The sequence below is a fragment of the Oncorhynchus clarkii genome, chromosome 2, assembly GCF_045791955.1.
Source record: "Oncorhynchus clarkii lewisi isolate Uvic-CL-2024 chromosome 2, UVic_Ocla_1.0, whole genome shotgun sequence".
NCBI lineage: Eukaryota > Metazoa > Chordata > Actinopteri > Salmoniformes > Salmonidae > Oncorhynchus > Oncorhynchus clarkii.
The window spans coordinates 90,215,275-90,228,089 of record NC_092148.1 but is presented as its reverse complement, the minus strand read 5'-3'; the positions used below and the strand labels follow the sequence as shown (position 1 = coordinate 90,228,089).

General features: G+C 45.1%; 1 protein-coding gene across 8 annotated transcripts in view; it reads left to right on the top strand.

The window, feature by feature from the left end:
• The window catches only part of LOC139376083 (pleckstrin homology domain-containing family A member 5-like), a 238,970-nt gene that overhangs the window by 77,373 nt on the left and 148,782 nt on the right, over positions 1 to 12,815 (top strand). The window lies entirely within an intron of this gene.

Here is a 12,815-nt window from a genome sequence, read left to right as displayed (position 1 = left end):
GGGTCGGATATCCGGATATTCGAAAAACAAGTTTTTAACCTCAGCACTGCTGGGCATGGGAGAGGTTGTACTCTATTGGTGCAGCTGTGGAGGTGTCGGTGAGATGGGAGCGAGCTGACGGACAGAGAAAGAGACAGAGAGAGAGAGAGAGACACTACTCAGCTACAGCCAAGGCAAGCTAACTTGCAGCAGCCACCCTGTTATTTATCATTCTGTCATCCCATATAACAGTGCCAGTGTAATAAGTGTCTCATCTTATTACACCTTCAGCGGTCTTGACTAGAGAAGCCTACAGATGCTAGCTAGGCTAATTGAGGACGATGCGCTTTCTCCCCGCCGGTTGCTCGTTGAAACCTACTCCTAACTTTTATTTCCGTACTGTTATTCCATCTTGCATTGCATTAGTGAACTCCCACTCCACTTGCTGCTACACATTGAGTCTCTTTGCCACTTTGATTGGCCAACATAAACAACAAGCTACACACATGGAGGTTACCAGTCTTTCTTATGGTGTGCGCTTCATAAAAACAACATTGAAACGTTTGTTGTTTTATATCTTGGTGTATGTATGTATATACAGTACCAGTCAAAAGTGGACACATCTACTCATTCAATGATTTTTCTTAATTTTCTACATTGTAGAATAATAGTGAAGACATCAACACTATGAAATAACACATATGGAATCATGTAATAACCAAAAGAGTGTTAAACAAATCAAAATATATGTTATATTTGAGATTCTTCAAAGTTGCCACCCTTTGCCTTGATGACAGCTTTGCACACTCTTGGTATTCTCTCAACCAGCTTAATGATGTAGTCACCTGGAATTAATTTCAATTAACAGGTGTGCCTTGTTAAAAGTTAAGTTGTGTAATGTCTTTACTTCTTAATGTGTTTGAGCCAATCAGTTGTGTTGTGACAAGGTAGGGGTGGTTTACAGAAGATAGCACTATTTGATAAAAGACCAAGTCCATATTATGGCAAAAACAGCTGAAATAAGTAAAGAGAAATGATAGTCCATCGTTACTTTCAGACATTAAGGTCAGTCAATACAGAACATTTCAACATTGAAAGTTTCTTCAAGTGCAGTTGCAAAAACCATCAAGCGCTATGATGAAACTGGCTCTCATGAGGACCGCCACAGGAAAGGAAGACCCACAGTTACCTCTGCCGCAAGGGAACAGTTCATTAGAGTTACCAGCCTCATAAATTGGCAATTAACTGCACCTCAGATTGCACCTCACAGAGTTCAAGTAACAGACACATCTCAACATCAACTGTTCAAAGGAGACTGGGTGTAACAGGCCTTTATGGTCGAATTGCTGCAAAAAAAAAACACTACTACAGGACCCCAATAATAAGAAGAGACTTGCTAGGGCCAAGAAACACGAACAATGGACATTAGACTGGTGGAAATCTGTCCTTTGGTCTGATGAGTTCAAATTTTAGATTTTTGGTTCCAACCGCCGTGTCTTTGTGAGGCGCAGAGTAGGTGAACAGATGATCTCTGCATGTGTGGTTCCCACCGTGAAGCTAATAGGAGGAGTTGTGATGGTGTGGGGGTGCTTTACTGGTAACACGGTCTGTGATTTATTTAGAATTTCAAGGCACACTTAACCAGCATGGCTACCACAGCATTCTGCAGCGATACGTCATCCCATCTGGTTTGCGCTTGTGGGACTATCATTTGTTTTTCAGCAGGACAATGACTCAAAACACACCTCCAGGCTGTGTAAGGGCTATTTGACCAAGAAGGAGAGTGATGGAGTGCTGTATCAGATGACCTGGCCTCAACCCAATTGAGATGGTTTGGGATGAGTTGGAACGCAGAGTGAAAGTAAAGGAGCCAATAAGTGCTCAGCATATGTGGGAACTCCTTAAAGACGGTTGGAAAAGCATTCCACCTCATGAAGCTGGTTGAGAGAATGCAAAGCTGTCATCAATTGCAACGGGTGGCTACTTTGACGAATCTGAAATTTTAAACATATTTTGATTTGTTGGTGGTAATCTTAAGTGTTATTACAAGTAAAGCCCCCCCCCCCCCTTGCATAACAATCCCTAACCCAGAAGATCTTGCGCCACTTGTCCCTATGGGACTCCCGGTCACAGCCGGTTGTGACACAGCCTGGGATCAAACCCCAGGCTTTAGTGACTCCGCAACACTGCGATGCAGTGCCTTTGACCGCTGCGCCACTCGGGAAGCCAGTACATTTCATTTGTAAACGGTAAAACGCATGTATGAAAATATCCTCATATAAAACATTTATCAAATCTAAAAGGCTGGAGTGTAGAGCCAAAGTCAAAGTTTTAGCTTCACCGTCCAAATGAATGAGTGTAGATGCTATTTGTAGCATCGGCCACCTCGTCGTCTTTATTATGGAAAACATTCTGAACAGGAAACACCATGGAAATCCATTAGTACAACTGATTGGCTTCCCTCCACCTCATCACATTAAAGACACTTCACTCCACCTCATCACGTTACAGACACTTCCCTCCACCTCATCACGTTACAGACACTTCCCTCCACCTCATCACGTTAGACACTTCACTCCACCTCATCACGTTACAGACACTTCCCTCCACCTCATCACGTTACAGACACTTCCCTCCACCTCATCACGTTACAGACACTTCCCTCCACCTCATCAGGTTACAGACACTTCACTCCACGTTACAGACACTTTACTCCACCTCATCACGTTACAGACACTTCCCTCCACCTCATCACGTTACAGACACTTCACTCCACCTCATCACGTTACAGACACTTCCCTCCACCTCATCACGTTACAGACACTTCACTCCACCTCATCACGTTACAGACACTTCACTCCACGTTACAGACACTTCCCTCCACCTCATCACGTTACAGACACTTCCCTCCACCTCATCACGTTACAGACACTTCCCTCCACCTCATCACGTTACAGACACTTCCCTCCACCCCATCACGTTACAGACACTTCACTCCACCTCATCACGTTACAGACACTTCCCTCCACCTCATCATGTTACAGACACTTCACTCCACCTCATCACGTTACAGACACTTCACTCCACCTCATCATGTTACAGACACTTCCCTCCACCTCATCACGTTACAGACACGGGGCTTCATTGCCAAGACAAGCATGGTATGTTGTTGCACTAAGTAGTTCCCACTTTTTGCACATCTGTTCTTGTATAAGTTTTGAATCTTAGCTGTCAAATTATTAGAGAAAGGCTATTTTTTAAATGGTGGCGCACAGTGTTGTTTGTGCCTGTGTGTGAAAGAGAGACATTAGATAGCCTATCCTCCCACACTGAGCAATATCCACCCACACACACAGCACTAATGCTCACCAAAACCATTCATAGGGAAGTCCGTGTTGGGATTTTATGGACTGTACTACTGTAGTAGTAGGCTATTCATTTGCTACAGGGCATGACTTAATGGTATGTTTTTTTTAGGGGGGGGGGCTTCTGAATATCAGTGTCGGAGAGGAGTAATGGTACAGTACAGATTCCCAGGGTTAGATCCTCGGTTCAACACCTTTGAGATAATTAACCTCTCTTCAGCAGGGCTCCGTCAGCCTGTTAACAGGGAGGCAGGATACATGGAGTTCCCAGGAGCTACACACAACACTGCCCATAGCTGTTTGGCCTGTAAGCTGCCCTGTCTCCACCAGGCTACCTGGGGCCTGAATTCAGTCAACCTGCCCACAAACGCACACACAGGTCTTATTCTGAAAATGGGAATTGCCAGGGACATCACGATATTATCGCGATCCTTAGCCTAGGTGCTAATAAGATATGTATTGCGATTCTCACAATTCATGAGAGAGCCTTGAGAAAATTAGTTTTGATCAGTCACAGGGAAATAGAAGTGCTGAAAACATGTCTCATTATTTAAGAAGAAGATGGAGAACCAGCTATCGGATGAAAATACCTGAGTTTTGGAGCAGGTATAGCCGACTGGCACTAGCTAATGCTACCGAGCAACTCGATACTTGTAGTCAAAATATCTATATAAACTCAGCAAAAAAAGAAACGTCCTCTTCACTGTCAACTGCGTTTATCTAAAGCAAACTTAACACGTGTAAGTATTTGTATGAACATAACAAGATTCAACAACTGAGACATAAACTGAACAGGTTCCACAGACATGTGACTAACAGAAATGGTCAAAATCAAAAGCAACATGCATCTCCTCCTCATGGACTGCACCACATTTGCCAGTTCTTGCTGTGAGATGTTACCCCACTCTTCCACCAAGGCACCTGCAAATTCCCGGGCATTTCTGGGGGGAATGGCCCTAGCCCTCACCCTCCGATCCAACAGGTCCCAGACGTTCTCAATGGGATTGAGATCCGGGCTTTTCGCTGGCCATGGTAGAACACTGACATTCCTGTCTTGCAGGAGACTGGCTATTCATCCTACGTCTTCCTCCTTCTGGCCCATGTGGTTATCCATCCTACGTCTTCCTCCTCATGGCCCATGTGGCTATCCATCCTACGTCTTCCTCCTCCTGGCCCATGTGGCTATCCATCCTACGTCTTCCTCCTCCTGGCCCATGTGACTATCCATCCTACATCTTCCTCCTCCTGGCCCATGTGACTATCCATCCTACGTCTTCCTCCTCATGGCCCATGTGGCTATCCATCCTACGTCTTCCTCCTTCTGGCCCATGTGGCTATCCATCCTACGTCTTCCTCCTCCTGGCCCATGTGACTATCCATCCTACGTCTTCCTCCTCCTGGCCCATGTGACTATCCATCCTACGTCTTCCTCCTCCTGGCCCATTTGGCTATCCATCCTACGTCTTCCTCCTCCTGGCCCATGTGGCTATCCATCCTACGTCTTCCTCCTCCTGCCCCATGTGACTATCCATCCTACGTCTTCCTCCTTCTGGCCCATGTGACTATCCATCCTACGTCTTCCTCCTCCTGGCCCATGTGGCTATCCATCCTACGTCTTCCTCCTCCTGCCCCATGTGACTATCCATCCTACGCCTTCCTCCTTCTGGCCCATGTGACTATCCATCCTACGTCTTCCTCCTCCTGGCCCATGTGGCTATCCATCCTACGTCTTCCTCCTCCTGGCCCATGTGACTATCCATCCTACGTCTTCCTCCTCCTGGCCCATGTGACTGTCCATCCTACGTCTTCCTCCTCCTGGCCCATGCCATGGTCATAAAACCTAATGGCCTGTAGCCAATCTAGACATCAAGTGGACCTGTGTAATATTATGGGGGTAGGATGTGTACGTGCGTGTGTGTGTTGTTGGGGTTAAGATGGTATGGTAAACCTCTCCACTACCTTCTCCACACCCGTCCCCTCCTCCCATTTAAAAAAACATTCTTGAAGCAGCATCTAATTTCACTCAGTCCCCTATGAAGCTGTTTGATGTTCTGGTTCACCACTCCTTTCTCTCATTCCCTTCCGTGTTGTCCACCCCCTCAACCCCCCTCCCCCCACAGCATTGATCCCTCCCCCCACAGCATTGATCCCTCCCCCCACCGCATTGATCCCTCCCACCACAGCATTGATCCCTCCCACCACAGCATTGATCCCTCCCCCCACAGCATTGATCCCTCCCCCCACAGCATTGATTCACACATATTTAGTGAGTTACTTTAGGGTTCATGTCACCATAAATACTGTGAGTGTGTAGTGTCCAGCACAATCAGACTGCTATGGTCTTCTTGACTGTCAAACTTTCAATAGTTAGCCTCGATCCGGGAAGGTCCCTTTTGAAGGCCCTTGGATCAATTGCACCTTATGTAGATTATAGTAGATTGATTAAACAAGGTGCAATTTTGAAATTCTGATTGTGTATCAGCAGTTTTTCCTCTTATGTCAGTCTGATCGTCATCTCAGCTATTTATTTATCATAGTTAGTTTTGTGGCCAGCTATCTCAACTTGTTATCATGGTCAAGTTAACGGCTGGGGCTCCATTGATTTCATTAGTCTCACACAGATATCATTAAAAACTGCAAACATTTCTCTCCACTTTATGGCAAAATGTGCAAGAAATAGACTGAATGGATGTGGGTACGCAAACCTGCCAGCAACTGTGGACCCCTCATGATGAGTTACGATTATTTGTGGGGCCCCCCCCCACCCTATCATATGCCGATCCCTGCTCTAGATATAGCAGAATGCCATAACTGTGTTTACTTCCCACAGGGAGATAGTCAGTAGCAGTCATATTCCCTGTGTGTGCGTGTGTGTGTAACGGTTTTCTTTAGGTGAAGGAGAGTCAGACCAAAATGCGGCGTGGCTATTGCGATCCATGTTTAATGAAACAAAGTAAACACGAATCAAATACAAAAACAATAAACGTAACATGAAAACCGAAAACAGCCTGATACTGGTGCAAAGTAACACAGAGACAGGAACAAGGACAATCACCCAGTGAAACCCAGGCTACCTAAATATGGTTCCCAATCAGAGACAATGACTAACACCTGCCTCTGATTGAGAACCATATCAGGCCAGACATAGAAATAGACAAACAAGACATCCAACATAGAATGCCCACTCAGATCACACCCTGACCAACCAAAACATAGAAACATACAAAGCAAACTATGGTCAGGGTGTGACAGCGTGCGTGTGTGTGTGTGCGTGTTTGTGTAGTTTAAGGGGACCATAGATGATGGAGTTAAAACAGAGTTGCTTTAAAACACTGAGCAATGAGAAGAATGAATGGACATGGAGACGAGGAACCCAGAGAGTTCCACTCTGTCATTCAAGTCTCTGTGTACTGTATGGATGAATATTCATGTTATTCATCATCCAACAGAGTTTGTTCTGACTCAAGTCTGACTCTGTGTGGGTATCTCAGTAGGCCTACTGTATGAGAGTCAAGGTCCAGAAATATTTTCTCCTTTTAGTTTTTGCAAAGAGAGAATGAAAGACCTAGTGTAGCGTCTTCTGTTCCACTTCTCACAGTGACAAAGACTACTTGGCTTCCGTCGACTATAGGTCAGCCTTGACCTGGTTTCTCCAACACGCACACACACCCCACCCAACACCCGTCCCCAGACACGAGGGAGAGGTCCCAAGCACTAGTCTCTAATTAGGCTTGGCTTGCATATGTGTGGTACTCTGGACTAGGGAGCCAGAGCTGTTAGGGTGATGCTACATGAAGAGATATCCACCCTGGGTCTGTTAGGGTGATGGATGAAGAGATATCCACCCTGGATCTGTTAGGGTGATGGATGAAGATATATCCACCCTGGGTCTGTTAAGGTGATGTTACATAAAGAGATATCCACCCTGGGTCTGTTAGGGTGATGGATGAAGTGATATCCACCCTGGGTCTGTTAGGGTGATGTTACATAAAGAGATATCCACCCTGGGTCTGTTAGGGTGATGCTACATAAAGAGATATCCACCCTGGGTCTGTTAGGGTGATGGATGAAGAGATATCCACCCTGGGTCTGTTAGGGTGATGGATGAAGAGATATCCACCCTGGGTCTGTCAGGGTGATGTTACATAAAGAGATATCCACCCTGGGTCTGTTAGGGTGATGGATGAAGAGATATCCACCATGGGTCTGTTAGGGTGATGGATGAAGAGATATCCACCCTGGGTCTGTTAGGGTGATGTTACATAAAGAGATATCCACCCTGGGTCTGTTAGGGTGATGTTACATAAAGAGATATCCACCCTGGGTCTGTTAGGGTGATGGATGAAGAGATATCCACCATGGGTCTGTTAGGGTGATGGATGAAGAGATATCCACCCTGGGTCTGTTAGGTTGATGCTACATAAAGAGATATCCACCCTGGGTCTGTTAGGGTGATGTTACATAAAGAGATATCCACCCTGGGTCTGTTAGGGTGTTGGATGAAGATATATCCACCCTGGGTCTGTTAGGGTGATGTTACATAAAGAGATATCCACCCTGGGTCTGTTAGGGTGATGGATGAAGAGATATCTATCCTGGGTCTGTTAGGGTGATGTTACATAAAGAGATATCCACCCTGGGTCTGTTAGGGTGATGGATGAAGAGATATCCACCCTGGGTCTGTTAGGGTGATGGATGAAGAGATATCCACCCTGGGTCTGTTAGGGCGATGGATGAAGAGATATCCACCCTGGGTCTGTTAGGGTGATGTTACATAAAGAGATATCCACCCTGGGTCTGTTAGGGTGATGGATGAAGAGATATCCACCCTGGGTCTGTTAGGGTGATGGATGAAGAGATATCCACCCTGGGTCTGTTAGGGTGTTGTATGAAGAGATATCCACCCTGGGTCTGTTAGGGTGATGCTACATGAAGAGATATCCACCCTGGGTCTGTTAGGGTGATGTTACATAGAGAGATTTCCACCCTGTCTGTCTGTCTGTCTGTCTGTCTATCTGTCTGTATGTCTGTCTGTCTGTCTGTCTGTGTATCACTGTCTGTCTGTGTATCACTGCCTGGTCTGTCTGTGTATCACTGTCTGTCTGTGTATCACTGTCTGTTTGTGTATCACTGTCTGTCTGTGTATCACTGTCTGTCTGTGTATCACTGTCTGTGTATCACTGTCTGTCTGTGTATCACTGTCTGGTCGGTCTGTGTATCACTGTCTGTCTGTGTATCACTGTCTGTGTATCACTGTCTGTGTATCACTGTCTGTCTGTGTATCACTGTCTGTGTATCACTGTCTGTCTGTGTATCACTGTCTGTGTATCACTGTCTGTCTGTGTATCACTGTCTGGTCTGTGTACACTGTCTGTCTGTGTATCACTGTCTGTCTGTGTATCACTGTCTGGTCTGTCTGTGTATCACTGCCTGTCTGTGTATCACTGTCTGTCTCCCTCCCTCTGTCTTTCTGTCTCATTGTCTGTCACCGGTGTTCCAGTGATGTAGTATTGGGTGACCTCACTGGGGTCTGCTAGTTCCATTAGAGGGAACACTCTACCTCCAGCCCATCATATCATATTACTACTACTCTTTATGATGGCTTTGCCTTGTATCTTATCTTTGTGGAAGTCTTCATAATGGGTTTTGCCTTGTAACTTATCTTTGTGGAAGTCTTCATAATGGGTTTTGCCTTGTATCTTATCTTTGTGGAAGTCTTCATAATGGGTTTTGCCTTGTATCTTATCTTTGTGGAAGTCTTCATAATGGGTTTTGCCTTGTATCTTATCTTTGTGGAAGTCTTCATAATGGGTTTTGCCTTGTATCTTATCTTTGTGGAAGTCTTCATAATGGGTTTTGCCTTGTAACTTATCTTTGTGGAAGTCTTCATAATGGGCTTTGCCTTGTATCTTATCTTTGTGGAAGTCTTCATAATGGGTCTTGCCTTGTAACTTATCTTTGTTGACGTCTTCATAATGGGTTTTGCCTAGTAGTGATTGCTAATTTTTTTTGCCAACAACCGTGTTGTACAGGACATTCGAGTTTGGGTTTGTTTTGCTGTGACAACACACAACTCTGCACGATGCAATATCCTTATTATAATAACCTAACAGGCCTTCGATTTGAACACTTGAGTGCATGAGTAATTGTTTTAGCACTCTAGAGTTATACTGTATACACTCTCACTCTGTAGACTAGAGTGATAGTGTTGGGTTGTTTTGCTGGGACAAACACAACAAGGCCCGTGTACAGATGGTTGAACAGCTTGCTGAGACTCAAGACTTTCCCCTCTCTGACCCCCTGTTCTTTGTGGGGGCGTTATTATAGAGCCTAGCTACCACAAACTCCCAATTCTCCATGGTTTCTCCCTCTACATTTTTACGTGGCTCGGGACACTAGATACCACACCACAGGAAAACCATTTCAGTTTGTTCTTAAAATATTGAAATAGTTTCCACACTAAAAAAAATAGTTTCAAACAGCTTTCTTTTATAATTGTAAACTCTTTGTCTCTACAGGTGACTCATACTAGATATCATCACATCTGGCTATTTTATTTAGTTAACTAGGCAAGTCAGTTAAGAACAAATTTTTATTTACGACAGCCTAACGGGGTACAGTGGGTTAACTGCCTTGTTCAGGGGCAGAACGACAGATTTTTACCTTGCCAGCTCTGGGATTCGATCCAGAAACATACAGTTACTGGCCCAATGCTCTAACCACTAGGCTACAGCTAATTGCTATTCTATGATAAGTCTCCTCCAGGCTCCAGAGGCAGGGTGTCCGTTGCTGTGGTCTTGCCCCAGGTGGTGGCCACCTCCCCTGGCTTGGAGGCTCCAGCAGGAGTGGGTCCATTATGGTTAGAATCCCTGGAGATCCATGAATGGCTGAAGGGCTATATCATGTGTTGGTACATGCTTACTCTTAATGCATTAGTCATTCATAATTTAGAGGGTAGTCAGTGGAAGAACCAGTCTGGATGGTTTAGTAATGTTACTGCCACTGAGATAATGTTTGTGCTCTTTGCCATTTTAAAATACACGACAGTTTGACAGTTTTCTTTCTGGTTAGGATATTACGAATGTCGTTCACACTTGTTAGTTACGCAAAGTTTGGGCTTTCCACTTGTATTTTTTATTTTAATGCATTGATAGTTGCTCTTAATTCATGGCTTTTAAGAGAGCTGAAGTAGGCCTATCATACATGTGTTCCTCTATGCGGACAGGCAGCTTAGATCTGCCAGTGAAAGCCATCCTTTCACTGCCCATTGACTATCTCTGTGGCCCAGGGAGGGAGCCTTCCTGCCCCATTGAATATGCATTGACAGCACCCAGCAGGTTGAGAAAGAGTGGAGGAGCTGTTAGCTGATTGGTCTGTAGTGGATTTGTCATTTCTAGTGGAGGTCATTGTCCAGGCTATTGGCTCTTCAGTTGTCTTCAATAGCCTCAAGGCCCCCTGCTGAAGATACTTCTTATAGTGACTTGTCTTTTCTTTCTTAGGCTGGTTAGAGGCTATTTCATCCTAAACCCCATTGGAGAACACAGTCAGAGTGAGAGAACGTCCTTGCTGTTATTTATCAACTGGGTGGATCCTATACATCCGGTCCCTGGCTGGTTCACTTTGAAGAAGGGAGGGAGGATAATCTGGTTAGATGTTTTAGTTATTCAGTCAGAAGTTTTGAAACCACCTTTTACTGGGCTTGTTGTCAGTATAAACATTCGAAATAGTATCTGTCAATGCTAAATGTTTTGTAGTACTGTGACAAGATTTCTCATCCAGATCATTTTTTTTTATACTGAGATAATCCTGATACAATTTCAGGAGTGAAGATCACACTTAACGTACCATTAACACACCTATTAACGTTCTGTTACCACCTGCCTCATCTATCCAGCTCACTTTCTCCTGGTGTGGCCACGAGCCATCACTGGGGAGCGGCTGATCGTCACATGCAGAAGGGCACGCTTTTTTATTCTAAAGAGAATAGGAAGGTTATACTCTGCCCTGTGTGGAAGTTTATACTCTGCCCTGTGTGGAAGGTTATACTCTGCCCTGTGTGGAAGGTTATACTCTGCCCTGTGTGGAAGGTTATACTCTGCCCTGTGTGGAAGGTTATACTCTGCCCTGTGTGGAAGGTTATACTCTGCCCTGTGTGGAAGGTTATACTCTGCCCTGTGTGGAAGGTTATACTCTGCCCTGTGTGGAAGGTTATACTCTGCCCTGTGTGGAAGGTTATACTCTGCCCTGTGTGGAAGGTTATACTCTGCCCTGTGTGGAAGGTTATACTCTGCCCTGTGTGGAAGGTTATACTCTGCCCTGTGTGGAAGGTTATACTCTGCCCTGTGTGGAAGTTTATACTCTGCCCTGTGTGGAAGGTTATACTCTGCCCTGTGTGGAAGGTTATACTCTGCCCTGTGTGGAAGGTTATACTCTGCCCTGTGTGGAAGGTTATACTCTGCCCTGTGTGGAAGGTTATACTCTGCCCTGTGTGGAAGGTTATACTCTGCCCTGTGTGGAAGGTTATACTCTGCCCTGTGTGGAAGGTTATACTCTGCCCTGTGTGGAAGTTTATACTCTGCCCTGTGTGGAAGGTTATACTCTGCCCTGTGTGGAAGGTTATACTCTGCCCTGTGTGGAAGGTTATACTCTGCCCTGTGTGGAAGGTAGCCTAGTGGTTAAGAGTGTTGGGCCAGTGACCGAACAGTCGCTGGTTCAATTCTCCCTTGAGCAAGGCAGTTAACACCCAACAGCTGCTCCCCGCGTGCCGATGATGTGAAAGTCGATTAACGCAGCCTCCCGCACCTCTGATTCAGACGGGTTGGGTTGAATGCATTCAGTTGTACAATTAAAATAGGAGGGTCATACCCCTAATTGATCTAAATAATTAGTTTGTTTGTACTGATCAATGCTACTGAATGTAAATGTATTGAATTAAAATGTAAATGATAAATATAGGACTTGAATATTAGTTTTTCCCCCTCAGTATCGAGTCGGAACAGTACTTATATTTGTATGGTTTTGTTCTGGAGCTTTTCTTCTCTGTTAATGTTCTGTACTGTCATGTTTTGTGTGGAGCCCAGGAAGAGTAGCTGCTGCTTTTGCAACTGCTAGTGGTCTCCTGAGTGGCGCAGTGGTTCTAAGGCACTGTATTTCAGTGCAAGAGGTGTCACTGCAGTCCCTGGTTTGAATCCAAGCTGCATCACATCTGGCTGTGATTGGGAGTCCCATAGGGCTGTGTGCAATTGGCCCCTCATTGTAAAACAAGAATTTGTCCTTAACTGACTTGCCTAGTTAAATACCTTGTTTATTTTTATGATGACGATCTTAATAAAATACCTTTAATTACTGCATGTTGTGAATCCCCTTTTTCCCCCTCTGCCTCCAGCACACACACAATACATGCACCATGGTCCCTCTCCTTCTATACTAACTATTTCCTTTGTCTCCTCTCTCTGTCTTCCCTTTGTTTGG